Source organism: Macaca mulatta, chromosome 1 (assembly GCF_049350105.2).
Source record: "Macaca mulatta isolate MMU2019108-1 chromosome 1, T2T-MMU8v2.0, whole genome shotgun sequence".
NCBI lineage: Eukaryota > Metazoa > Chordata > Mammalia > Primates > Cercopithecidae > Macaca > Macaca mulatta.
The window spans coordinates 53,691,403-53,718,675 of NC_133406.1; the positions used below are offsets into that span (position 1 = coordinate 53,691,403).

The 27,273-nt window shown below is 37.6% G+C and overlaps 1 long non-coding RNA gene across 1 annotated transcript in view; it reads right to left on the minus strand.

Moving 5' to 3' along the window:
- LOC114677709 (uncharacterized) overlaps positions 1-2,647 on the minus strand; it is a 41,237-nt gene extending 38,590 nt beyond the window's left edge. Inside the window, exon 1 of the long non-coding RNA XR_003729141.2 lies at positions 2,435-2,647. This is a non-coding gene — a long non-coding RNA (uncharacterized LOC114677709). The remainder of the gene's footprint in view (positions 1-2,434) is intronic.
- Between the last annotated feature and the right edge of the window lie 24,626 nt (positions 2,648-27,273).

The following is a 27,273-nucleotide window of genomic DNA, read 5'->3' on the forward strand; positions in this document are numbered from 1 at the left end:
AAGGCTGGGCTGTAATATGCACAAGTAGACTCCATGAGCACTACCTGAGAATGGCTGCTGTGGGTTTGGAAGCCAAACATAGGTATGATAACTTTCTCAGTACAGATATATATAAAAAATTGGGAGGCTCTGGTAAACCTTGAGAGACTACAAAAGTAAGTGAGAGTAAGGGCAATTCTTAGGACAAAACTAAAATAGATCTGTCTTAATAAAAAATAAAATGGAGCCTGATAGAATCAAGAGGATGCTTCATAATCAAACTGCCTGCCATAACAAATCACCATAACTTTTACAGAAAAACAACATAATTCACATACTGCAAGTGTCACCCATGATGTCCAACATACAATAAAAACTTACAATCTATGTAAAGAAGTAGAAAAATATAGCCCATGATCAAGAAAAAAAAAAATTCAAAAGAGACACCAAGGTGAAAAGATGTTGGAATTAGCAGGGACAAGGTTTTTGTTTGTTTGTTTGTTTGTTTTTTAAGTTGCTAAAATATATCAAAGGACTGCAAGGCAGAAAATGGATAAAGTGAATGAAAAAGTGGGAAATCTTGAGAAATGGGAAGTTATGAAGAAATTGATGGAAATTCTGTAACTTAAAAGTACATGATCTGAAACGAAAAGTAGCCTGGATTGGAATAACAGCATTAAACACCTACAAAAGAAAAGACTGATGAACTTGGAGAAAAATTAATAAGCATTATTAAATCTAAATAATAAATAAAAATATTAAAACTTTATCAAAGACCTGAGATAGCTGAGGGGCAGTATGAAGTAATAATAAAATACATGACCAAAAAATGGGAAGGATAATAACTTTATTAAATTTCTTTACGTTGGCTGGGCACGGAGGCTCACTCCTGTAATCCCAGCACTTCGGGAGGCTAGGCAGACAGACAACCTGAGGTCAGGAGTTAGAAACCAGCCTGGCCAACATGGCAAAACCCCATGTCTACTGAAAATACAAAAAATAGCCAGGCGTAGTGGCGTGCGTCTGTAATCCCAGCTATTTGGGAGGCTGAGATAGGAGAATCATTTGAACTTGAGACGTAGGAGTTGAAGTGAGCTGAGATTGCGCCACTACACTCCAGCCTGGGTGAAAGAGTGAGACTCCATCTAAAAAAAAAAAAAAAAAAAAAAAAAAAAATTCTTTAAGTCACATTTTACACTAAATGGGGACACAATAACAACTTAAATAGATGTTAACAGTTTGAGGATATCTATTGCAATCTCTTGAAAAGCACATAAAAAATAATACAAGGGACATAGCTATAGGACAAATAAAGGAAAGTGAAATAATGCATTAATGTCAAAGTACTTTACTGATTCAAAAGAAAGCAAAAATAAAATAAAAAATAACACAAAAAAGAGATGAAATACAAAACAAGTAGCAAAATAATAGAAATCAGTCCAAACACATGAATAATTGAACTAAACACAAATGGACTATTCAAATTAAAAGGAAATTATTGTCATACTGGATTTAAAAAAAAACACACACAACTATTTCTGCCTTTAAAAATACACTTTAAAATAAAAGCACAGGCCAGGCATGGTGGCTCATGGGTGTAATCCCAGCACTATGGGGGGCCAAGGCGGGCGTATCACTTGAGGTCAGGAGTTCGGGACCAGCCTGGCCAACATTGTGAAACCCTGTCTCCACTAAAAATATAAAAGTTATCCAGGCCTCATGGTGCATGCCTGTAATCCCAGCTACTCCAGAGGCTGAGGCAGGAGAATTACTTGAACCGAGAGGCAGAGGTTGCAGTGAGCTGAGATTGCACAACTGCACTCCAGCCTGGGTGACAGAGTGAGACTCTGTCTCAAAAAAATAAATAAATAAAATAAAAAATAAAAGCCCAGATTCATTGAAATAAAAGAATGTAAAGCAATGTACCATCCTAATAGTAAGCATGAGAAAGCTTGTATGGCTATATTAAGATCAGGCAGCATAAACTTGAAAACAAAAGTTAATAGCAGGGACAGAGGGAAACATTTCATGATTGTGAAAAAAATCATTTATCAGGAAGTTGTAATAAGCATTCACATATATGTGTCTAATCACAGAGCTGCAAAATACACAAGGAAAACCTGGCCAAACTAAAGGAAGAAATAATTCACAATCATAGTTAGATATTTTAATACCTCTTAGTAGTTGAAATCAAAGTGACAAAATATGAGTAAGTATACAAATCTGAACAACCTAATTTGAGCTAATTGCTATTTACAAAATTTTATGTCCAACAAGATTGAGAGTTAAATGGTTCTATATCTGTCTTTTTAAATTAAATTTGTAAATAAATGCCTTAAAAACAACTTGAATTCCAGTTGATTTACTGGTAAATTATATCAAATTATAGCCAACATTAAGGATTTATAGCAAACATTTGAAGAAGAAATAATAGTGATATTAAAGATGTATTTACCTAATCTGTTCTACTTCACACATCACAATTTTCTCCCATTCAATTTCATACATAATCCTTTCTGACTTCTTCTTGATGTAAAAGGAAATCACAAAACATAAATGCAATTATATAGACATGTATCTTGTAGCATAAATTGGCTAGCTATTTCCCAACACTTATTTCATCTTGACACACTGTTAGATCTTCTTGACCAGGCCTCTTACCCATCAGACGTGATTGTTCTCAATAACGGAATGAAAATGAAATTGATGTGTGTCACCACTGGGCAAAAGTAATTGAGAGCATATGTATTTTCACCACAGTCTGAATTTCACTTCTCTGCTAGACAGATTTAGAAAACTGAGCCCTTAAAACGTGTGGAACCATAGGTACAAGAAGCCTGGATCCATGATACCTGCATGAAGCAGCCCTAACCGGAAAACACCTACTTCAATGAGGCATTAGTTTACTAATGACCAGTGACGTGAGTAAGAAATAAACCTTAATTATGGTAAGTTACTGAGATTTTAGGTTTGTTTTTATAGCAGTTAGTCCACCCTAACTAAAAACATCTTTAGTTTTTAAATCATCAAGCCAAACATTATAGCTAAACAGATACTTAAGAAATATAATATTTCATAATTATTAAATTGCAGTATGTTTACTCACTTAGTATGACCTTCAGCTATTTAGATCAACATTTGGCTTCAGCTTCGCTTATTTCTACTGGTTTCACTTCAGCTAAAACAAACTACTTTACTTGGCATTGGTAAATTCACAGAAATTCCCCTTTTATTATTCAGAAGCCATGTGATAGCTCTTCACAGAATCACTGATATCTTCTCTTTCATTTAGACTCAGGTTTTTCTATGCAGACAATAAACTTCTATTGAATCCTAAGCAGCTATGTCATCTTATAGTAACTATTGCTCTTAGAAGAGGAAGGTTACTTCTAAACACAGCTGATTTGATCACTAGTTGAAAGCATGTAAACTTGAAGTGATAGGAGACATACCTTCATCAATAGATTTATGTTAATTAAGAGTTAAATAATCAGATATAGTATAATACGGTAGACAAATACCCAGATCTTGCATTGTGAGAATTAACTTATAATTCTAGCTTTCCTATTAAAACTATTTCCTCAGGCAAGTCTTCCTAATATAAGAGTCTTAAGTTTTTTCACCACATGATAGCAGCTAGCAGATAATATTTATTGAGATCCAGTGCTAGGTAACAAATTAGCCCAAAACTTAGGGTTTAAAACAACAAACATTAATTATCGCAGAGTTTCCATGAAACAGGAGCCCATGCCTCACGGCACAGACCTGACAGAGAGAACAGCAGCTGCTGTGTAAAGGAAGCCTCATCTAGATCATTTTTTCCTGTCTCTTCTGCAAATTAAATCCTTCGATTTTTGGAGAAAGAAAACAAACATCTGTGATTTATTTCAGCAGTGTTTTGTAGTTCTCCTTGTAGAAATCTTTCATAAATCTAAAATAAAAGTTCAAATTATATATATATATATATATATATATTTTTTTTTTTTTTAATAAGGCAACAAAAACTGTCACCCATATTCCATCACTGAAAGCTCACTACATCTACAGGAAGTTAATAGGAAAATAAAATCTGCTCCTGGAACTGTGGCAGGCATACATGTTGGCCCAGTAGGTCTACTAACTAAGACTGAAACAGTGTTACTAAGAAGTCCCCACCTCTAATACTGGAACTTAATCAGAATGAAAGAGAGTGCCATCTGGCGAGGTAACCAGCTAACAAATTGGCTATGGCAGGGAATGTGGCAAGAATTTGGAGAGTATGCTGTCTGAGGTGAAGCAGAAAGGAAACTCCTAAAGTTGAGGATGGAACAGATATTGAGAAACTCCCACTGACAAAGCTTTTCTCACACTAAAAATAAGGTAATACTTGAGGTATCCGAGGCCTATGTACACTAAAGATAACAACAGCAACAACAAATCTCAAATCCAGTTCACTGTGTCACTAGGTTTACTTTTTCCCTTGGCCTTCACATTAAGGGTTCAGCTGAAGGAAAGGCAGGCCCATTTCCAGGTATAAAGCTGCTTATCTTGGCCTCCAATATCCTACACAAAATAGATTTCAATTAAAAAAAAAAAAGCAGTGTAAAGAAGGTAATCAAGAGGACAATAGCCAATATGATTCAGATGCTACAGTATCAAACAGTGATTTTAGGTAAACTACGATTGCTATGTTAAGTGCTCTGGTGGAGAGTATGCATAACCTGGTGGGTGATTTTAGCAGAGAGATGAAAGCTATAAGACATAATCAAATGAAAATGTGAGAAATAAAATATATATGAGAAAAATGCGCTTTTTTTTTTTTTTTTTTTTTTTTTTTTTTTTTTTTTTTTTTTGGAGAGAGAGTTTCATTATCGTTGTCTCCCAGATTGGAGTGCAATGGCGTGATGTTGGCTCATTGCAACCTCCGCCTCCTTGGTTCAAGCAATTCTCCTGCCTCAGCCTCCTAAGTAGCTGGGATTAGTGGCATGTACCACCAAGCCCAGCTAATTTTTGTATTATTAGTAGAGATGGAGTTTTACCATGTTGGCCAGGCTGGTCTTGAACTCCTGACCTCAGGTGATCCGCCCACCTCAGCCTCCCAGAGTGCTGGGATTACAGGCATAAGCCATCGTGTCCGGCTGACTTTGACAAGCTTATTATTGACTCAACACAGCCAAGAAAAGAATCTGTAAACTTGAAGGTGTATTGGAGATATATAGAGATAGATCAACAGAAATTATGCAAACTGAAACACAAAGAGAAAAAGGAGTTCCAGGAAGGGAGAATCTTAAGAGCAAACATTCTAAGAGTCAGGAAGTGAAAGCTACCAAGAGGAACAGCCTCACTTCTGTCCTATTCTAAGTACCCCAAATAGTCAAAATTTCTGCCCAGGTTCAAGAGAGAGAAGAGAGACACTCTACTTCTTGATGGGGAATAGCCAATGTTACATTGCATAACATATGTGCAATGGGAGTTATTGTTGCAGCCATCTTTGGAAAGTATAATCTGTCACATAAATATTTATTGGATTTCTAGCTTGTGAAATTGCTGGAAGCCTTAAGATACGTCGTCCCTGAATCTGCTAACCATCTGGAGTGGAGTTCAGCAACAAAAATTCAAATAGTATAATACAAGGTTGAATGTGCCAGATATCATAAGCAAAGAATATAGAACTATGGAGTTTCAAAAGAAAGTAATCAACATTTCAGTGGAAAGAAATTGAAAAATAATGCACGCAGTAGTTGGAATGTGAGATGAACCTTGAAGGTCAGATAAAATTTTTATAGGTGAGAAAACAAGAAGACACATAACAGTCAGTGAATATTCTAAGTTGTGGAAAGAGAGAAGCAAAAACAACAAAAAATGGAGAAGAAGAAACACACACATACACACACCCCTCTTTCGGCTTCTTTGTAGGAGACAAGAAAGAACATTGTATATACATGAAGCCAAAAAGGAGAAGTATGTGACTATTTTAGGGCAGTGGAAAGGATGCATTTATTTGAATGCAGGCAGTACATCAAGCAGTGATCTGGATGCCTTATATAAATTAACTGATATAAATCTTCATAGTCATCTGGTAGGTTTTAAAACAAATAAGAAAGGTGGGGCTTTCAGAGTTTCAAAACCTTGCTCAGGGAAAAATGAAGAGTCAATCCATATCCTATTCCAAAGCCCATATATTATACACTTCACCAAATGCTTCTTTTTAAACAAAGGTCTAGTATTTGATTTGGTATTTAGTGGCTATTCCTAGAAGGATGTGGACAAGAAGGTACAATGATTTTAACTGCACTTTGGAAACATTTGAGTGGCTTGAAGAAAGAACCGAGAGAAGGTAGGGATGCCATCCTGTGGTCACTATCATACTCCATTACAAGAAGGGTGAGACCTGAAATTATGTCCGGGCAAAGAAGTTAGAGAACAGGGAGCAGATTTAAAGGAACTTACACACTTAACATAAGACCCAACAACAGACAGTACAAAAGTGTATGAGATATGTAGAGAGTGGAGGGGTCAACAATTGGACAAAAGATTAGTACAGATTTAGTCAGGGAAGACACTTGAAGCTATATGTGCTCGCTGAGGTATTGATGAAGTTTTGTAAAAAATCAACTGTAAAAATAACCAACAACAACCAACATTACCAAAAGTGAAAATATAAGCATCACGGGAAAGGCATTTGCAGTAGTCTTGCATATTAAGAGACGACTGAAAATTCTCTGAAAGCTCTGTAAGTTTAATTACCAAAAATATATGAGAGGCAGGTGGGGTTTACGATTAACTTGGCATGCAGTTTTATTGTCTGCAAAGAGTTTTGGGTATTTATAAATGAGCCAGCTATAAACCTTCATAAACATTCTACTGTTTTCTCATCTAGGCAGTGACTTTTGATAACTGAAATATTAAAAAGTGAACTCATGTCAAAATCCCAGAGTTTTACTGGTCTATTTCTCTCAAAGAATGATCTAATATTTTTATGGTAGGTAGACAGTCATTTTTTAATGAAACACCACATCCACTTACTGACGAACAAAATAAATGGGATAACATTTCTCTCAGTTATATTAGCACAATTTCTTCCCTTGTGAACTATTGATTTATAAACTAATACTATGTTCCAATAGTAATTTTAATTAAAGTCAATATTATGTATTAGCTTAATTTTAATCTTAAAACTCCCTGAGAGGAAAAAAAGGCATAATATTCTATTCTATTATCTTCGCTAAATAATTGTGGAATGTGCTACCTAGATGAATTTGTTAACTTACACAAAGTTTTACAGTCATTGTAAAGTCAGCACAGATGTTAGAACCCAAGAATCCTGATACCCAGAATTGATACCACTTCTCCTGAATTAAAATACATATGTTGTCACTAATAAAACATACGATCAAAATTATTTCAGTGATATTCTATTTCATGCCTATGCCCAACATATTTACAGATCTTGAAGTGTTTTACCCCTGTGAAATACATACACTTCAAAAAACTACATATATGTGTGTGTATATATATATATATATCCCCACATAGATTCATTATGTATTTGTCAGTATTTCTATGCAATGAATTAATTCAGCATATATAAAACAAATCCTAATTATTTATACATTGTTCTTTAGGAAACCAAATGAAAGTTAAAAATTCAATGTCAAATTAAAGTTAAGATTACAAATGGGATCTAATTAAACTAAAGAGCTTCTACACAGCAAAAGAAACTATCATCAGAGTGAACAGGCAACCTAGAGAATGGAAGAAAAATTCTGCAATCTAATCCATCTGACTGAGTTCTAATATCCAGAATCTACAAGGAACTTAAATTTACAACAAACAAACAAACATCAACAACAAAAAAATCAAAAAGTGAGCGAAGGATATAAACAGACACTTCTCAAAAGAAGACATTTATGTGACCAGCAAACATAAAAAAGAAGCTCATCATTACTGGTCATTGGAGAAATGCAAATCAAAACCCCAATGAGATACCATCTCACGCCAGTTAGAATGGCGATCATTAAAAAGTCAGGAAACAACAGATGCTGGACAGGCTGTGGAGAAATAGGGGTGCTTTTCCACTGTTGCTGGGAATGTAAATTAGTTCAACAATTGTGAAAGACAGTGTGGCAGTTCCTAAAGGATCTAGAACTAGAAATACCATTTGACCCGGCAATCCCATTACTGGGTGTATACCCAAAGGATTATAGATCATTCTACTATAAAGACATATGCAGACGTGTGTTTCTTGCAGCATTATTCACAATAGCAAAGACTTGGAACCAACCCAAATGCCCGTCAGTGATAGACTGGATAAAGAAAATGTGACACATATACAGCATGAAATACTATGCGACCATACAAAAGAATGTGTTCACGTCCTTTGCAGGGACATGGATGAAGCTGGAAACTATCATTATCAGCTAACTAACAGGAACAGAAAACCAAAAACCGCATGTTCTCACTCATAAGTGGGAGTTGAGCAATGAGAACACATGGACACAGGGAGGGGAACATCACACACCAGGGCCTGTCAGGGGGTGAGTAGAAAGGGTGGGGAGAGCATTAGGGCAAATATCTAATGCATGAAGGGCTTAAAACCTAGATGATGGTTTGATAGGTGCAGCAAACCATGATGGCACATGTGTACCTATGTAACAAACCTGCATGTTCTGCACATGTATCCCAGAACTTAGAGTAAAATAAAAATAAACAAATTTAAAAAGTAAAAAAATAAAATTATGCCAATACTAGATATCCTGATTTGTACTATTCTAACCTAATTATGTCCAATTTTCTGGGGACTGGGGGAATGTTCATCTATTTGTAACACAAATAAGAGACTATGACTTTTGACTGACATCTTAAACTTCCTGATAGGATTCATTGAAAAAAAAACAGAGGATCAGTTCTGTGATAGTCTAGACAAAATTGCATCAAGTTAATGTAATTATGAGGAAACACCAAATAAATGCAAATAAAGGGACCTTTGACCAAATGGCCTCTAATCTTCTAAACAGTCAAGTAATGAATGTCAAAGAAAGACTTCTATTCTGAAGTAAGGAGACTACAGAAAGTCCAAATGAAATGCAATCTTCATTTGGATTGGATCCTGAACCAGAGAATTTTTCTTTCTCTTTCTATAAAGAAAAATAGTGAAACAATTGCAAAATTAGAATGCCTATATATTAGGTATTAATAGTGTATTAACATTACTTTTCTGATTTCGAAAATTTAACTGAAGTTATGGAATAGAATTTCTTGACTCTAGTAAATATGCATTAAATTATTATTTTTTTAAATTTATTTATTATTATTATACTTTAAGTTGTAGGGTACATGTACATAACGTGCAGGTTTGTTACATATGTATACTTGTGCCATGTTGGTGTGCTGCACCCATCAACTCGTCCTTTACATCAGGTATAACTCCCAATGCAATCCCTCCCCCTTCCCCCCTCCCCATGATAGGCCCCGGTGTGTGATGTTCTCCTTCCTGAGTCCAAGTGATCTCATTGTTCAGTTCCCACCTATGAGTGAGAACATGCGGTGTTTGGTTTTCTGTTCTTGTGATAGTTTGCTAAGAATGATGGTTTCCAGCTGCATCCATGTCCCTACAAAGGACACAAACTCATCCTTTTTGATGGCTGCATAGTATTCCATGGTGTATATGTGCCACATTTTCTTAATCCAGTCTGTCACTGATGGACATTTGGGTTGATTCCAAGTCTTTGCTATTGTGAATAGTGCTGCAATAAACATACGTGTGCATGTGTCTTTATAGCAGCATAATTTATAATCCTTTGGGTATATACCCAGTAATGGGATAGCTGGGTCATATGGTACATCTAGTTCTAGATCCTTGAGGAATTGCCATACTGTTTTCCATAATGGTTGAACTAGTTTACAATCCCACCAACAGTGTAAAAGTGTTCCTATTTCTCCACATCCTCTCCAGCACCTGTTGTTTCCTGACTTTTTAATGATTGCCATTCTAACTGGTGTGAGATGGTATCTCATTGTGGTTTTGATTTGCATTTCTCTGATGGCCAGTGATGATGAGCATTTTTTCATGTGTCTGTTGGCTGTATGAATGTCTTCTTTTGAGAAATGTCTGTTCATATCCTTTGCCCACTTTTTGATGGGGTTGTTTGATTTTTTCTTGTAAATTTGTTTGTAACTTGTAAATTTTTTGCAAAAATTTTCTCCCATTCTGTAGGTTGCCTGTTCACTCTGATGGTAGCTTCTTTTGCTGTGCAGAAGCTCTTTAGTTTAATGAGATCCCATTTGTCAATTTTGGCTTTTGCTGCTGTTGCTTTTGGTGTTTTAGACATGAAGTCTTTGCCCATGCCTATGTCCTGAATGGTACTACCTAGGTTTTCCTCTAGGATTTTTATGGTATTAGGTCTAACACTTAAGTTTCTAATCCATCTTGAATTAATTTTCATATAAGGAGTAAGGAAAGGATCCAGTTTCAGCTTTCTACTTATGGCTAGCCAATTTTCCCAGCACCATTTATTAAATAGGGAATCCTTTCCCCATTTCTTGTTTTTGTCAGGTTTGTCAAAGATCAGATGGCTGTAGATGTGTGGTATTATTTCTGAGGACTCTGTTCTGTTCCATTGGTCTATATCTCTATTTTGGTACCAGTACCATGCTGTTTTGGTTACTGTAGCCTTGTAGTATAGTTTGAAGTCAGGTAGCGTGATTCCTCCAGCTTTGTTCTTTTGACTTAGGATTGTCTTGGAGATGCAGGCTCTTTTTTGGTTCCATATGAACTTTAAAGCAGTTTTTTCCAATTCTGTGAAGAAACTCATTGGTAGCTTGATGGGGATGGCATTGAATCTGTAAATTACCTTGGGCAGTATGGCCATTTTCATGATATTGATTCTTCCTATCCATGAGCATGGTATGTTCTTCCATTTGTTTGTGTCCTCTTTGATTTCACTGAGCAGTGGTTTGTAGTTCTCCTTGAAGAGGTCCTTTACATCCCTTGCAAGTTGGATTCCTAGGTATTTTATTCTCTTTGAAGCAATTGTGAATGGAAGTTCATTCCTGATTTGGCTCTCTGTTTGTCTATTACTGGTGTATAAGAATGCTTGTGATTTTTGCACATTGATTTTGTATCCGGAGACTTTGCTGAAGTTGCTTATCAGCTTAAGGAGATTTTGGGCTGAGACAATGGGGTTCTCTAAATATACAATCATGTCATCTGCAAACAGGGACAATTTGACTTCTTCTTTTCCTAACTGAATACCCTTGATTTCTTTCTCTTGCCTAATTGCCCTAGCCAGAACTTCCAACACTATGTTGAATAGGAGTGGTGAGAGAGGGCATCCCTGTCTTGTGCCAGTTTTCAAAGGGAATTTTTCCAGTTTTTGCCCATTCAGTATGATATTGGCTGTGGGTTTGTCATAAATAGCTCTTATTATTTTGAGGTACGTTCCATCAATACCGAATTTATGGAGCGTTTTTAGCATGAAGGGCTGTTGAATTTTGTCAAAAGCCTTTTCTGCATCTATTGAGATAATCATGTGGTTCTTGTCTTTGGTTCTGTTTATATGCTGGATTATGTTTATTGATTTGCGAATGTTGAACCAGCCTTGCATCCCAGGGATGAAGCCCACTTGATCATGGTGGATAGGCTTTTTGATGTGTTGCTGAATCCGGTTTGTCAGTATTTTATTGAGGATTTTTGCATCGATGTTCATCAGGGATATTGGTCTAAAATTCTCTTTTTTTGTTGTATCTCTGCCAGGCTTTGGTATCAGGATGATGTTGGCCTCATAAAATGAGTTAGGGAGGATTCCCTCTTTTTCTATTGATTGGAATAGTTTCAGAAGGAATGGTACCAACTCCTCCTTGTACCTCTGGTAGAATTCAGCTGCGAATCCATCTGGTCCTGGACTTTTTTTGGTTGGTAGGCTATTAATTATTGCCTCAATTTCAGAGCCTGCTATTGGTGTCTTCAGGGATTCAACTTCTTCCTGGTTTAGTCTTGGAAGAGTGTAAGTGTCCAGGAAATTATCCATTCCTTCTAGATTTTCCAGTTTATTTGCATAGAGGTGTTTATAGTATTCTCTGATGGTAGTTTGTATTTCTGTGGGGTCGGTGGTGATATCCCCTTTATCATTTTTAATTGCGTCGATTTGATTTTTCTCTCTTTTCTTCTTTATTAGTCTTGCTAGTGGTCTGTCAATTTTGTTGATCTTTTCAAAAAACCAACTCCTGGATTCATTGATTTTTTGGAGGGTTTTTTGTGTCGCTATCTCCTTCAGTTCTGCTCTGATCTTAGTTATTTCTTGCCTTCTGCTAGCTTTCGAATGTGTTTGCTCTTGCTTCTCTAGTTCTTTTAATTGCGATGTTAGAGTGTCAATTTTAGATCTTTCCTGCTTTCTCTTGTGGGCATTTGGTGCTATAAATTTCCCTCTACACACTGCTTTAAATGTGTCCCAGAGATTCTGGTATGTTGTATCTTTGTTCTCATTGGTTTCAAAGAACATCTTTATTTCTGCCTTCATTTCGTTATGTACCCAGTAGTCATTCAGGAGCAGGTTGTTCAGTTTCCATGTAGTTGAGCGGTTTTGATTGAGTTTCTTAGTCCTGAGTTCTAGTTTGATTGCACTGTGGTCTGAGAGGCAGTTTGTTATAATTTCTGTTCTTGTACATTTGCTGAGGAGTGCTTTACTTCCAATTACATGGTCAATTTTGGAGTAAGTACGATGTGGTGCTGAGAAGAATGTATATTCTGTTGATTTGGGGTGGAGAGTTCTATAGATGTCTATTAGGTCTGCTTGCTGCAGAGATGAGTTCAATTCCTGGATATCCTTGTTAACTTTCTGTCTCGTTGATCTGTCTAATGTTGACAGTGGAGTGTTGAAGTCTCCCATTATTATTGTATGGGAGTCTAAGTTTCTTTGTAAGTCTCTAAGGACTTGCTTTATGAATCTGGGTGCTCCTGTATTGGGTGCATATATATTTAGGATAGTTAGCTCTTCCTGTTGAATTGATCCCTTTACCATTATGTAATGGCCTTCTTTGTCTCTTTTGATCTTTGATGGTTTAAAGTCTGTTTTATCAGAGACTAGTATTGCAACCCCCGCTTTTTTTTGTTCTCCATTTGCTTGGTAAATCTTCCTCCATCCCTTTATTTTGAGCCTATGTATGTCTCTGCGTGTGAGATAGGTCTCCTGAATACAGCAGACTGATGGGTCTTGACTCTTTATCCAGTTTGCCAGTCTGTGTCTTTTAATTGGAGCATTTTGTCCATTTACATTTAAGGTTAAGATTGTTATGTGTGAACTTGATCCTGCCATTATGATATTAACTGGTTATTTTGCTCGTTAGTTGATGCAGTTTCTTCCTAGCCTCGATGGTCTTTACACTTTGGCATGTTTTTGCAATGGCTGGTACCAGTTGTTCCCTTCCATGTTTAGTGCTTCCTTCAGGGTCTCTTGTAAGGCAGGCCTAGTAGTGACAAAATCTCTAAGCATTTGCTTATCTGTAAAGGATTTTATTTCTCCTTCACTTATGAAACTTAGTTTGGCTGGATATGAAATTTTGGGTTTAAAATTCTTTTCTTTAAGAATGTTGAATATTGGCCCCCACTCTCTTCTGGCTTGCAGAGTTTCTGCCGAGAGATCTGCTGTTAGTCTGATGGGCTTCCCTTTGTGGGTAACCCGACCTTTCTCTCTGGCTGCCCTTAAGATTTTTTCCTTCATTTCAACTTTGGTGAATCTGGCAATTATGTGTCTTGGAGTTGCACTTCTCGAGGAGTATCTTTGTGGCGTTCTCTGTATTTCCTGGATTTGAATGTTGGCCTGCCCTACTAGGTTGGGGAAGTTCTCCTGGATGATATCCTGAAGAGTGTTTTCCAACTTGGTTCCATTTTCCCCCTCACTTTCAGGCACCCCAATCAGACGTAGATTTGGTCTTTTTACATAATCCCATACTTCTTGCAGGCTTTGTTCATTTCTTTTTCTTCTTTTTTCTTTTGGTTTCTCTTCTCGCTTCATTTCATTCATTTGATCCTCAATCGCTGATACTCTTTCTTCCAGTTGATTGAGTCGGTTACTGAAGCTTGTGCATTTGTCACGTATTTCTCGTGTCATGGTTTTCATCTCTTTCATTTCGTTTAGGACCTTCTCTGCATTAATTACTTTAGCCATCAATTCTTCCACTTTTTTTTCAAGATTTTTAGTTTCTTTGCGCTGGGTACGTAATTCCTCCTTTAGCTCTGAGAAATTTGATGGACTGAAGCCTTCTTCTCTCATCTCATCAAAGTCATTCTCTGTCCAGCTTTGATCCGTTGCTGGCCATGAGCTGCGCTCCTTTGCCGGGGGAGATGTGCTCTTATTTTTTGAATTTCCAGCTTTTCTGCCCTGCTTTTTCCCCATCTTTGTGGTTTTATCTGCCTCTGGTCTTTGATGATGGTGATGTACTGATGGGGTTTTGGCATAGGTGTCCTTCCTGTTTGATAGTTTTCCTTCTAACAGTCAGGACCCTCAGCTGTAGGTCTGTTGGAGATTGCTTGGGGTCCACTCCAGACCCTGTTTGCCTGAGTATCAGCAGCAGAGGCTGCAGAAGATAGAATATTTCTGAACAGCGAGTGTACCTGTCTGATTCTTGCTTTGGAAGCTTCCTCTCAGGGGTGTACTCCACCCTGTGAGGTGTGGGGTGTCAGACTGCCCCTAGTGGGGGATGTCTCCCAGTTAGGCTACTCAGGGGTCAGGGACCCACTTGAGCAGGGAGTCTGACCCTTCTCAGATCTCAACCTCCGTGTTGGGAGATCCACTGCTCTCTTCAAAGCTGTCAGACAGAGTTGTTTGCGTCTGCAGAGGCTTCTGCTGCGTTTGTTATTGTTTACTGTGCCCTGTCCCCAGAGGTGGAGTCTACAGAGACAGGCAGGTTTCCTTGAGCTGCTGTGAGCTCCACCCAGTTCGAGCTTCCCAGCAGCTTTGTTTACCTACTTAAGCCCCAGCAATGGCAGGCTCCTCTCCCCCAGCCTCGCTGCTGCTTTGCCGGTAGATCACAGACTGCTGTGCTAGCAATGAGGGAGGCTCCGTGGGTGTGGGACCCTCCCGGCCAGGTGTGGGCTATGATCTCCTGGTGTGCCTGTTTGCTTAAAATGCAGTATTGGGGTGGGAGTTACCCGATTTTCCAGGTGTTGTGTGTCTCAGTTCCCCTGGCTAGGAAAAGGGATTCCCTTCCCCCTTGCGCTTCCCAGGTGAGGCAATGCCTCGCCCTGCTTCAGCTCTCGCTGGTCGGGCTACAGCAGCTGACCAGCACCGATCGTCCGGCACTCCCCAGTGAGATGAACCCAGTACCTCAGTTGAAAATGCAGAAATCACCGGTCTTCTGTGTCGCTTGCGCTGGGAGTTGGAGACTGGAGCTGTTCCTATTCGGCCATCTTGCTCCGCCCCCCCTCTGCATTAAATTATTTAGCAATATGTCATCAGCTTGACAACTTACACTTAAACATTACAGAAGAAAGTACACATGCACACACACGTACACACAAGTACTCACTTGGAGAGAGAATAGAAATAAAGAGAAAATAATAAAACAAATACAGTAAAATGCTAACTTTGGGAGAATATCTGTGATTTGCATGGGGATTCTTTGTATTATTTTTCAACTTTTCAGTAAGTCTGAGTTTTTTTCAAAATAAAATGTTAAAAAAGGAATATGAGTTCTTGTTATGCTCAAGGTTGAATTTTCTGAAGCCAAAAAAAATGAAACAACACACATTAAAAAGAGAAAAAGACTGTCCCAATCAAGGAAAAGTAGGTTCTACATAGGATAAAATATTACCATAATGTAGCCCCAAAAAGTGAATGCTGAATGGTTAGAAAGGGTAGAAATTGCTCACTGTAGAGGAGAAAGGGCATATGAAAGAGATTCGATTTGAAGTGGTTCATAAGTGATAGCCTTGATTAATTTGCATTTAGTTTCTAAATACTACTTTAAAGATTTATATTAATATTAATGGATATATAAGAATGAGGGTAAGTTGCAATCAGATTTTATTTCAAGTTAGATAAATTCTGCAAATTGCCAAGTATCTCTAGCCAAATGTAAAAGTATCACTGTTAGAATTTGTTGAATTATATATCTTGGCTCTTTAAGCACAAAACCATATAGAAATACTCAGAATTTTTAAATTAGTTACCTCTATAATTAGGAAGAAAGAAGTCCTTATTTGAACATCTTCAAAATAATCAACTTATAAATGAATAATATTCCTGTTACTGGTATATGTAATAACAGTGTGGCAGAGAGGGGTTCTCAGCAGCCCTTAATTTTCTGAAAACTCTAAGCTAGTCTCTAATTCTTAAAATAATCCCTTCCCCTTAACTTGAAATCTGTATTATCCCCTTCTTTACATTCCATAACCTTTTGTTTATACCTTTAATATAGGATATCACATCTCAGTATAAATAATCAGTTTCTTTTCTGCATTGAAATGTCTTAAAAAATGGGTACTGTTTCCTATTTTTCTATGTATTTCCAGAAGTCAGCAAATATTTTCTATGTTATATAGATTTACACTATTATAATAAAGTAGGCTAGAGAAAAAAAAATGTTAGTAAGAAAACCATAACGAAGAGAAAACATAATTACTGGTCATTAAGTGGAATTGGATCATTATTCAAAGCTTCATCCTCACTGGCTTCATGTTGAGCAGACTGAGGAGGAGGAGGAGAAACAAAAGTTGGTGTCTCTGTCTCAGAGGTGGCAGAGGCAGAAGAGGAAAGAAGCTGAAAGGGAAAACAGGAGAGGCAGGCACACTCCATGTAACTTGAAAACGTCGTAATTTCTGACATTTTGCTTTCACATTTCTCCAAAAATGTTTCTACACAGTACCCATCCTTACTGCATCATTTTGTTTTGTTTTGTTTTGTTTTGTTTCAGTGTTCATATCACAGAAGGGTTCATCTTGTAAAAGATGTCAAAAACAGTTGTGAATAATTGGAACCCTTCTGACAGATTATGTCATTTTTTTTTTCCTCTGGCACCTCTTCTTTCTCATCATCTGGCACTGACCTGAAAGCAGTCACCTCCACCGAGTCATCTTCTGTTAATTCCTCCATTGCAGTGTCTATCCGTTCTTAAATTTCTCCAAGATCCATATCTAGAAAGCCTTTAGCACTCCCGCCAACCCCCACACAGCTTTTTTTTTTTTTTTCCATTTCCTGCCATATCCACAATCTCTTTTATGTTCTGCTGGATTGGTTCTGTCCTAAATCCTGGGAAGTCATGGCCACATTTGAACATAGATTTTTCCTGCAGGAATTTATTATCTCAGGCTTGATGGCTTTCACAGCTCTTTCTCTAACAATGATGACTTCTTCATGATGTAACCCTTCCAGGCTTTCATAATGTTCTTTCTATTGAAGTTCTCTTCCATAGCATTGATAATTCTTTCCAAAAAGTACAGTGTGTAATGAGCCTTAATGGTACCATTGAACTTCTGATCTAGAGGCTGAATTAGAGGTGTGTTTGGGGTCAAGTAGACCACTTTGACACAAACTCGTGACGTTCTGGGTTGCTAGGGGCATTGTCCAACGTCAAAAGAACTTTAAAAGGCAACCCTTTACTGGCAAGGTCCATCCTGACTTAAGGGACAAAGTATCATTGAAACCAATGCAGAAAAAAAAAGGATTCTTATTGTTCAGGCCTTCTTGGTATGGAGACAAAACACTTTCAGCTTGTGTTTATCTTTCCCTTCAAGGTTCAGGGGTTAGCAGCTTTATATCCTGATCGTAAGCCCGACTACATTTTCACAAAATTGTGGAGTTAGCCTATATCCCTTCTTGCCTTAAATAGTGATACTTACTTCTCTTCCTTACTAATAAATGTCCTTGTGGCTTTTGCCCCCAGAACAGTCAACTATTGTCTGCTTTCGGAAGGATGCCCTTTCTCCTCTAAGATTTTCCTAATGGTTTCTGATAACTCTGCTGCCTCTTGGTCAGCAGAAGCTGCTTCTCCTGTTATCTTGACATATTTTAAGCCAAAGCCCTCTGGCTAGGCTTAAATTATCAAATCATCTAAATTTCTAAATTTATCAAATCATCCTTTGCTGGTGGTAAGTTCTGTAGATGTAGATCCTTCATCGTCCTTTTGCTTTAAGTTTTCATGTAATTACTTAACTTTTTCTCAAATTATATTAGAGTCTATAGGTATGCCTTTCTTATAGCAGTTTTGCACCCACATAAAAGCTGTATTTTCAGTATAAGATAAGAAGGCATTTTACAAAAAGTGCAAGATTTTTGTGCTTACTGGCATAGCTGCAGTGACAGCTTCATGAATTTCCTTTTCTTCTTTTACAATGGCCCTTATGCTGGATTTATTTATCTTGAAATGGCAGGCAGCTGCAGCTGTAGACCTCAATCTACAGTACATATCAAACAATTCAACTTTCTTTTGTAATGTCATGACTTTGCTTCTTTGAAGCACTTCTAGTCTCACTAGTGGCACTTTGTATGGGCCCTATAATGTTATTCAGGTTTTATAGGCACTAAACATGATGAAAAATATGCAAGACACACAAGAGACCACTTTTTGCTTGTGATCTGCAATTTACTGAGAGACAAACTTTTCACATGGAGATGATTGGTGTCACACAGTGTTTTATGGGATATTCACAACACTTTAGCTCACTGCAATAGCAACAGGGAGTAACTACAAAATTGTTAGCCATACGGTATATACTACAGTCAATTTTATACAGTTATAATTTAATATTGAATCTTTACATTTGTTTACATTTCTCTTGACTGGTGGTAAGTATCATCTTTAGGTATTCGCGTGTCTAAGTTTTGATCAACTTTAATTTTTAAAATATATTTGTGTATATTTTATGGTAGTAAATTATAGACTAGCATCCACATATATTTTGTGCATTCATGGCAGCTTTTTCTTAATATTTTTGACATTTCTGGGCTATGTAGTTCATCTGCTAGTTTTTTTAGTTTTTAAAAAATTCTTTAAAACATTTTCCAATATTTTTATTGAAAAAAAAAAAAAAGCATGTATTAGTGGACCAATGCAGTACGAGCTCATATTCTTCGAGGGCCAATTGCATGTTACTTCTGGGGAAGAAGCAGAGCAAGATGGTGGAATACAAGGCTCCCGTGATCATTATCCCAGCCCCCTACAAGGACAGCGCGTTAACAAGTATTCACAAGAAAAAACACCTTCATTGGAACCAAAAATCAGGTAAGCACCCATATTACCTGTCTGTAACTTCAAATGATTAAAAGAGGAATTAAAGGGATAGAAAACAAAACAAAAGTCCTGAATCACTGACACCACGCCTTCTCTACCCTGGCAGCAGGGAGTGGTGAGAGAGCATGCTGAGTATTGCAGGAGAAGAATTCAGCAATTGAGAGACATTGAACTCAGTGCTGTCCTGTTAGAGCACAAAGGAAGATAGAAGCAAACTCAGTTGATGCCCACCCATGGAGGGAACCAGCCCTAGCCAGAGGGGAATCAACCATCCCAGTGGTCCAAAATTGAGTTCCTGCAAACCGTGCCCCCAAGGGCTATAGCACTCTGTGTCTCCAACTACATTTGAAAGGCAATCTAGGGCATAAGGACTGCAACACTTATGGAAGTCCTAGCACTGAACCTTGCTCAGAGACAGTAGACTGGGTCAGCATGTGACATTCTGAGATACCACCTGGGGAAGCCAAAATAATGCTGGAATCACCCATCCCCTAACCCCAGGCTGCACAGCTCAACACGCCAACAGAGAGTTCTTCCTTCTGCTTAGGAGAGGAGAGGGAAGAGTGGAGAGTATTTTGTCTTGTATCTTGGAGAACAGCTCAGCCACAGCAGGATACGATACCTGTCAGAATCATGAGGCCCCTGTTCCAGGTCCTAGCTCCCAGATGAAATTTCTAGACATCCACTGAGCAGAAGGAAAGCCACTGCCTTGAAGGAAAGACCCAGTCATGCCAGCATTTATCACCTGTTAACTGAAGAGCTTTTGGTTCTTGAATAACCAGCAGAAATACGCAGGTACTACATCAAGAACCTTGGGTGAGCCTCAGAAAAGCTGGCTTCAGGTGAGACTCAGCACATTACTAGCTGTGGTTTAAGGGGAGGGTCTCCTTCTGCTTGAGAAAAGCAGAAGAAAAAGTAAAGGGGACTTCATCTTGCACCTTAGGTACCAGCATGTCCACAGGCAGGTAGAGCACCAAGTGGGCGCTTGGGTTCTCTGATTCCAAGACTTGATACTTGGATGACATTTCTGGACTTACACTGGGCCAGATGGGATCCCACTGCCATGAAGTCCCAGGCCAGGCAGCATTCACAAGAGACTTAAGAGACCTTGGGCCTTAGGAGAACATCAGCAGTAGTCTGGCAATACTCCTTGTGGCTTGTGGGGTGAGCCTCCTCTGCCTTTGGAAAAAGAAGAAAGGAGTAAGAAGAACTGCATCTTGTGATTTGAGTGTTGGCTCAGCCACAGTACAGGAAAGTACCAAGTAGACTTCTAAGGTTTTTAAATCTAGTCCTTGACTACCAGATGGCACTTCTGGAACCACCTAAGGCTTGGGGGATGTAAATTCGCTGAAGGGAAGGATGAAGGCTGGACTGGCTTTGCCACCTGCTGATTGTAGAGCCCCAGGACCTTAAGCAAACTTAGACAGTAGCCAGGGAGCAGTTACAGCAGGCCTTGCGTAAGGCCCAGTACTGTGCTGGCTTTACATCTCACCCAGTGCAGTCATAGTGGTGGCCACAGGGATGCTCATGTCACTCCACGTCTTGCTTTAAGTGGTTGAGAACAGAGAATGCAACTCTGTTTTGGAGAAAGTGAGAGAAGAGGACAAGAATCCCTGCCTAGCAATCCAGAAAATTCTTCTGGATCTTGTTCAAGACCATCAAGGCAGTACCTCTAAAGTCTACAAGAATCACAGTGTTACTGGACCTGGGGAGCCCCCTAAAGCAGATACAACTTAGATGACAACTCTCAAGCTCTTTCAAATATCTGGAAAGACTTCCCAAGAAGTATGGCTACAAAGAAGTCCAGACAGTGAAGACTGTAACATATACCTGACTCTTCAGTGCCCAGACACTGTAGGACATCTACCAGCATCAACACCATCCAGGAAGATAAGACCTCACCAAATGAACTAAATAAGGCACCAGATACTAATTCTGGAGAAACACATATATGTGACTTTTCAGATAGAGAATTCAAAATAGCTGTCTTGGGGAAATTCAAAGAAATTAAAGATAACATAGAGAAGGAATTTAGAATGCCACCAAAGAAATTTAACGAAGAAATTGAAATGATTAAAAATAAGCAGAAATTCTAGAGCTGAAAATGCAGTTAGCATACTGAAGAATGCATCATAGTGGCGGGGTATGACCCGCAGACCCAGGCTGCATGACAGATGAATAATGTACTCAGACACAGATATTCAGTGAAAGAGCAGGCCAGGGGGCTGGGCCACTCACAGAAAGAGTTGTGGCAGCTGCGCACTGACTAGCCGGCCTTGCCGTCATTTATTCAGCATAGATTTAATGACAAAGGCTTTTAGTCACAAACCTAAATTTGTGACTAAATTTGTGGGAAATTAATCTCTTCGCCCTCCCCTGGAGACAGCAGTCCTACAAATAATCAAAGGTTGGTCTTAGGACCACAGGAGTAAACAAGCTCTTTGGATAAACTCCCTTATATTCTTATATACCTACTTTAAGTTATTAACTCAAGGTAAGAGGATTAGACTGCCATAAGCCAAATCTTTTACTGAAGCTATGCGAACCTCCAGACCTTTTCTGTTTTTTGCATCAGGTTTTGTTGATTGAAGAATCCAGAAGTGTGCAGCAACATGTCAGTCAGGCATGGTGGTCACTGCTGGTATTCCAGCTTTGCATCCTAGAATTAGCGAATAGCATAAGACATACATGAGTATAATCAGCAACATTCTTTTCCAATCAAGGTGTGACCCTCAAGAGTGGGGTCCTGTCCGGGAGAGATGATCTTGCACACCCTTCCATAGGGCTGTTTGCTGGGTGTGTAGATCTATGGTGTGAAGGGATTCTAAAATTTTAGTTTTAAGTTGTTTCACGTCTGCTGTTAAATTGTCATGACAGGTTCCTCAAAGTTGTTGTTTCACCTAATCCCAACGATGTATTGATTGATTCCATGGCAGAAAAGTGACACAGATATGTTTATGCCCCCAGTCGCAGTTTAATTGCTGTCAGAATACCAGTGCATTTTGTCACTCCCCAACATATTCCAAGGTAGCATCAAGGGCCTGCAGATGTGCAAGAATGTCTTCATTTATACCCTGCTGTAAGAGAAGTTCATTACATACATTTCTGGCCAAATTATCTACAAAAGTAGCTGTTTGTACTGATTCAGTAATAGATGCTACAGCAGCACTAGCAGTTGCTAGGATGACTTTAGTGGAGACTATAAAAGCTAAAAGTGTGCCTATGAATCTTTTGCGTCTGATCTGGGATAGGGTACATTCTAAGGTGGTAAGAACAGAGGAACCTTGCCAATCACATGTCAAATTGACTGGTAGGAATGCCACGGATTGTCTTTTTAATACCATGACACTAATAATATTTAAATTAGATATATTGTAAATTAGTGATGCATGAGGTGAACCAAGCCTGTCCCTGCACCTGGGTCACAAATGTGGAGCTTTGGGGTGTAATGGAAATATTAGTTCCCATAAGGAAACATATGGATGGGTAGTGCAAATTAGGCACTGGTCAGTGTGATTATGAATAAAGGTTATAGTATAATTGTGACTGGAATTATGATATGTCCCATGCCAGGTGTTAAGAGAGGTGCTAAGATGTCCCAGACACCATAAAGTGTCTTGGGGTGGCAAGCACTTTACTTGGAGTCCGTGATACCCCATCCCTGCATTGGCCCAAATCATAGGGGAACAGGATGTGGCTACGAAACTGTGATTGATGCGATGATGGATGAAGACGTCAGTAAGGTCACCCTGCAAATAGCCATGGAGACTCCAGTTTAAGAGGTTATAATTGCCTACCTCAAGGCTACAGGCTTGTAGAAGAAACTGGGGATAGAAGGAACATATGCCAATATAAGAAAAGCCATAGCCATATACAACAGACCCACAGCTAGTATTATGCTGAAGGAGAAAACATGAAAGCCTTTCCTCTAAGATCTGAAACACAACAAGAATGCCCATTGTTACCACTGTTTTTCAACATGGTACTGGAAGTCTTAGCTTGAACAATTAGACAAGAGAAAGATAGAAAAGGCATCCAAATTGGAAAGGAAGAAACCAAATTATCCCTGTGTGAAGATAATATGAACTTACATTTGGAAAAACCTAAAGACTCCAACACAACAACAATTGGAACTGATAAACAAACCCAGTAAAGTTGCAGAACACAAAATCAACATGTAAAAATCAGTAGCATTTCTGTATGCCAAGAATGAACAATGTGAAAAAAAAAAAATTAAAGTAATCCCATTTACAATAGCCACACATAAAATTAAATACCTATGGATTAACTTAATGAGAGAAGTAAAAACTCTATAATGAAAACTATAAAACACTGATTGAAAAAATTGAAAAGGACAAAAAAGAATGGAAAATAACTCCATGTTCGTGAGTTGGAAGAATCAATATTATTAAAATGTCCATATTATCCAAAGCAATCTACAGATTCAATGCAATCTCTATCAAAATACCAATGACATTCTAGAAATAGAAAAAACAATCCTAATATTTTTATTGAACCACAAAAAAAAAATAATAACCAAAGCTATCCTAACCCAAAAAACACAGAACTGGAGGAATTACATTACTTGACTTCAAATTATACTACAGTGCTATGGTAAACAAAACAGCATGGTACTGCCACAAAAATACACACAGAGACCAATGAAAGGGAATAGATATCCCAGAAACAAATCCACAAACCTACAGTGAACTCATTTTTGACAAAGGTGTCAAGAACAAACACTGGGGAAAAGATAGTCTTTTCAATATATGATGCTAGGAAAACTCGATATCCATATGAAGAACAATGAAACTAGACCCCTATCTCTCACCATACATAAAAATCCAATCAAAATGGATTAAAGACTTAAACCTAAGGCCTCAAACTATAAAACTACGAAAAGAAAACATTGAGAGAATTCTTCAGGACATTGATCTGGGCAAAGACTTATTGAGAAATACCCCACAAGCACAGGCAACGAAAGCAAACATGGACAAGTGGGATCACATCAAGTTAAAAAGTTTCTGCACTGTAAAAGATACAGTCAACAAAATGAAGAGACTACCAACGAAATGGAAGAAAATATTTGCTAATTATCCACCTGGCAGGAAATAATAACCAGAATATATAAAGAGTTCAAAAAATATAGAAACATTCTAATAATTCAATCAAAATATGGGCAGAAGATTTGAATAGACATTTCTCAAAAGAAGACATACAAATGGCAAACAGGCATATGAAAAGGTGCTCAACATTGTTGATGATCAGAGAAATGCACATCAAAAGTACAATAGGATATCATCTCAACACAGTTAAAATGGCTTATATCCAAAGACAGGCAATAATAAATGCTGGCAAAGATGTGGAGAAAAGGGAATGCTCCTTGTACGCTGTTGATGTGAATGTAAATTAGTACAACCACTATGGAGAACAGTTTGGAGGTTCCTCAAAAAACTAAAACTTGAGATACCATATGATTCAGTCAGCCCACTATTGCATATATACCCAAAAGAAAGGGAATCATTACAACAAAGGTATATCTGCACTCCTACATTTGTTGAAGTACTGTTTACAATAGCAAATATTTGTAAGCAATCTAAGTGTCTATCAACAGATTAACGGATAAAGAAAATGCGGTACATATGCACAAGGGAGTACTATTAAGTCATAGAAAACAATGAGGTCTAGTCATTTGCAACAACTTGGATGAACTAGGAATCATTATGTTAACTGAAATAAGCCACACACAGAAAGACAAACATTACATGTTCTCACTTATTTGTGATATTTAAAAATCAAAACAGTTGAATTCATGGATTTACAGAGTAGAAGGATGGTTGCCATAGGCTAGGAAGAGCAGTGGGTGACTTGGGAGAAGTGAGGATGGTTAATGGGTACAAAAAAAAAAAAAAAATAGAACAAATAAGACCCACTACTTTATAGCAAAACAGGGTTATCATAGCCAATAACTTAATTGTACATTTTAAAATAACTTAAAAAGTGTAATTGAATTGGTTGTAACTCAAAGGATAAATGCCTGAGGGGATGGCTACCCCATTCTCCATGATGTGCTTATTTCACATTGAATGCCTGTATCAAAACATCTCGTGTACTCCATAGATAAATACACTTACTATGTACCCCCAAAAAATTAAAAATAAAATAACTGTATGTTATGTCTTTGGAATTTCTGTCTATAGTAACCCCAAAACAAGATAAATCCTGGAAACAAGATAAGTTAAAAATGATTAGCTTAGTTCAATATATTATCAGAATGTTTTGCTATATTCAACATGTTTTCAAAAAATACATTTAAAATGAATTTTTAAAAAGTTAAGATGCAATCATCAGTAATAATTTTTCTTTACTCATTTTATTTTAAAACAAATATCTGTTTTAAAGAATAATTATCAAGTTTAGACACATTACTCAAATTCAGTAAAATACTTATGTATGTATTCAAATATGCAAATACCAAGAAAAAATATTGCATATCTTATTTCACACTATTTTACTCTTTCAATTTTAAACACTTACTGAAAAATATCTCTAAAAGTTTATATGGAATGACAAAATTTAAAAGCATTATTTTTCAGCAACTAGTGTTTTTCAACCAGGGTTCCACTGGACCCTAGTTTCAGCAAGATGTCACTAGTGATTTCATTAGAGAATATGATCAAACAAAAACATATATTTACTTGCCACTTAATGCTAGTTCTCATAATGATAGACACTGACTGACTAGCCTATTTAGCAATTGTAGTAGAGGATATTAAGCTCCCATTTGGCTGCATATAAGCTGAGTCCATTTCTTGTTTTTGAGGCACAATGGAAGAGACTTGATAACTTATGAGTACTTTATTGTAAAGAGGAACCAATGAATCATGATGCTATTCCATCTTCAGTTAGCTCCCTTGAGTTTTCTTGCATACAGTTCACTTAATTACAGAAGAAAGCATGCTCTACTCCCGATATGGTTTGGCTCTGTGTCCCCACCTAAATCTCATCTTGAATTGTACTCCCATAATTCTCACGTGTTCTGAGAGGGACCCAATGGGAGATAATTGAATCATGGTGGTGGTTTCCTCCATACCGTTCTCGTGATAGTGAATAAGTCTCACACAATCTGATGGTTCTATAAGGGGTTTCTGCTTTCACTTCTTTCTCATTCTGTCTTGCCACCACCATGTAAGAAGTGCCTTTCACCTTCCTCCATGATGTAAGGTCTCCTCAGCCACGTGGAACTGCGAGTCCATTAAAACTATTATTCTTCCCAGTCTCAGGTATGCTTTTATCAGCAGCATGAAAATGGACCAATACAGCTCCTACAATAAAAAATCAGATGAAAATTTTAATCCTAAAGAAGGAATGTTTACATATTGTGATCCAGCTGCTGTGTCATTTTGCTGTTGTTCTGGGTGCTACAAATTATGATTGTGTAGAATAGAAGTACATTGTATTGTGAAGTTTCATATTTTTAATTTTCTCACTTGTTTGCCCTTCTGATTTATATTCATTAGAGTTTACATTTTACAAACAAGTCTGATGTTTCAATGTGCTTATTTTGAATATAATGTGTGAGATAGAAGAGAATTCTAGATCTAAGATGAAAAATAATTTTGGTAATATTAGTAATTAATAATTACAAATTTCAAGTTCTTTTACTACACCAGTGTAACAGAGGACATGAAACAAGCTTTCTGTTACAAGGAAAATCACATCTTACTGAGTCTTACGTGGGCTGCTGATCCATGTTGTCCTATTTTATTGTTTGTTGTTTGTTGCAAACAACTAGGATATGGAGCAATGATTCCAGCAAAGTTGTAAAGCAAGCTTATTAAAGGATCACAACATTTGAAGAGCAAAGTTGCTAAATATTTTAGCCAAACACTGAAATCTCAAAACAGAGTAAGGCTTTTTAAAACAATTAGATGATTAACAGATAAAGAAGGCAGTTATTTTGAAAAAGTTATTGCCTGAAAAGCCAAAGCACATAGTTGGTGAGAATCTAGAATGCCAGCAATCTAGATCAAGATGTGCTAGAAAAAAACCAGAAAAGATTCCACTTTCATAATATACAATTAGTCA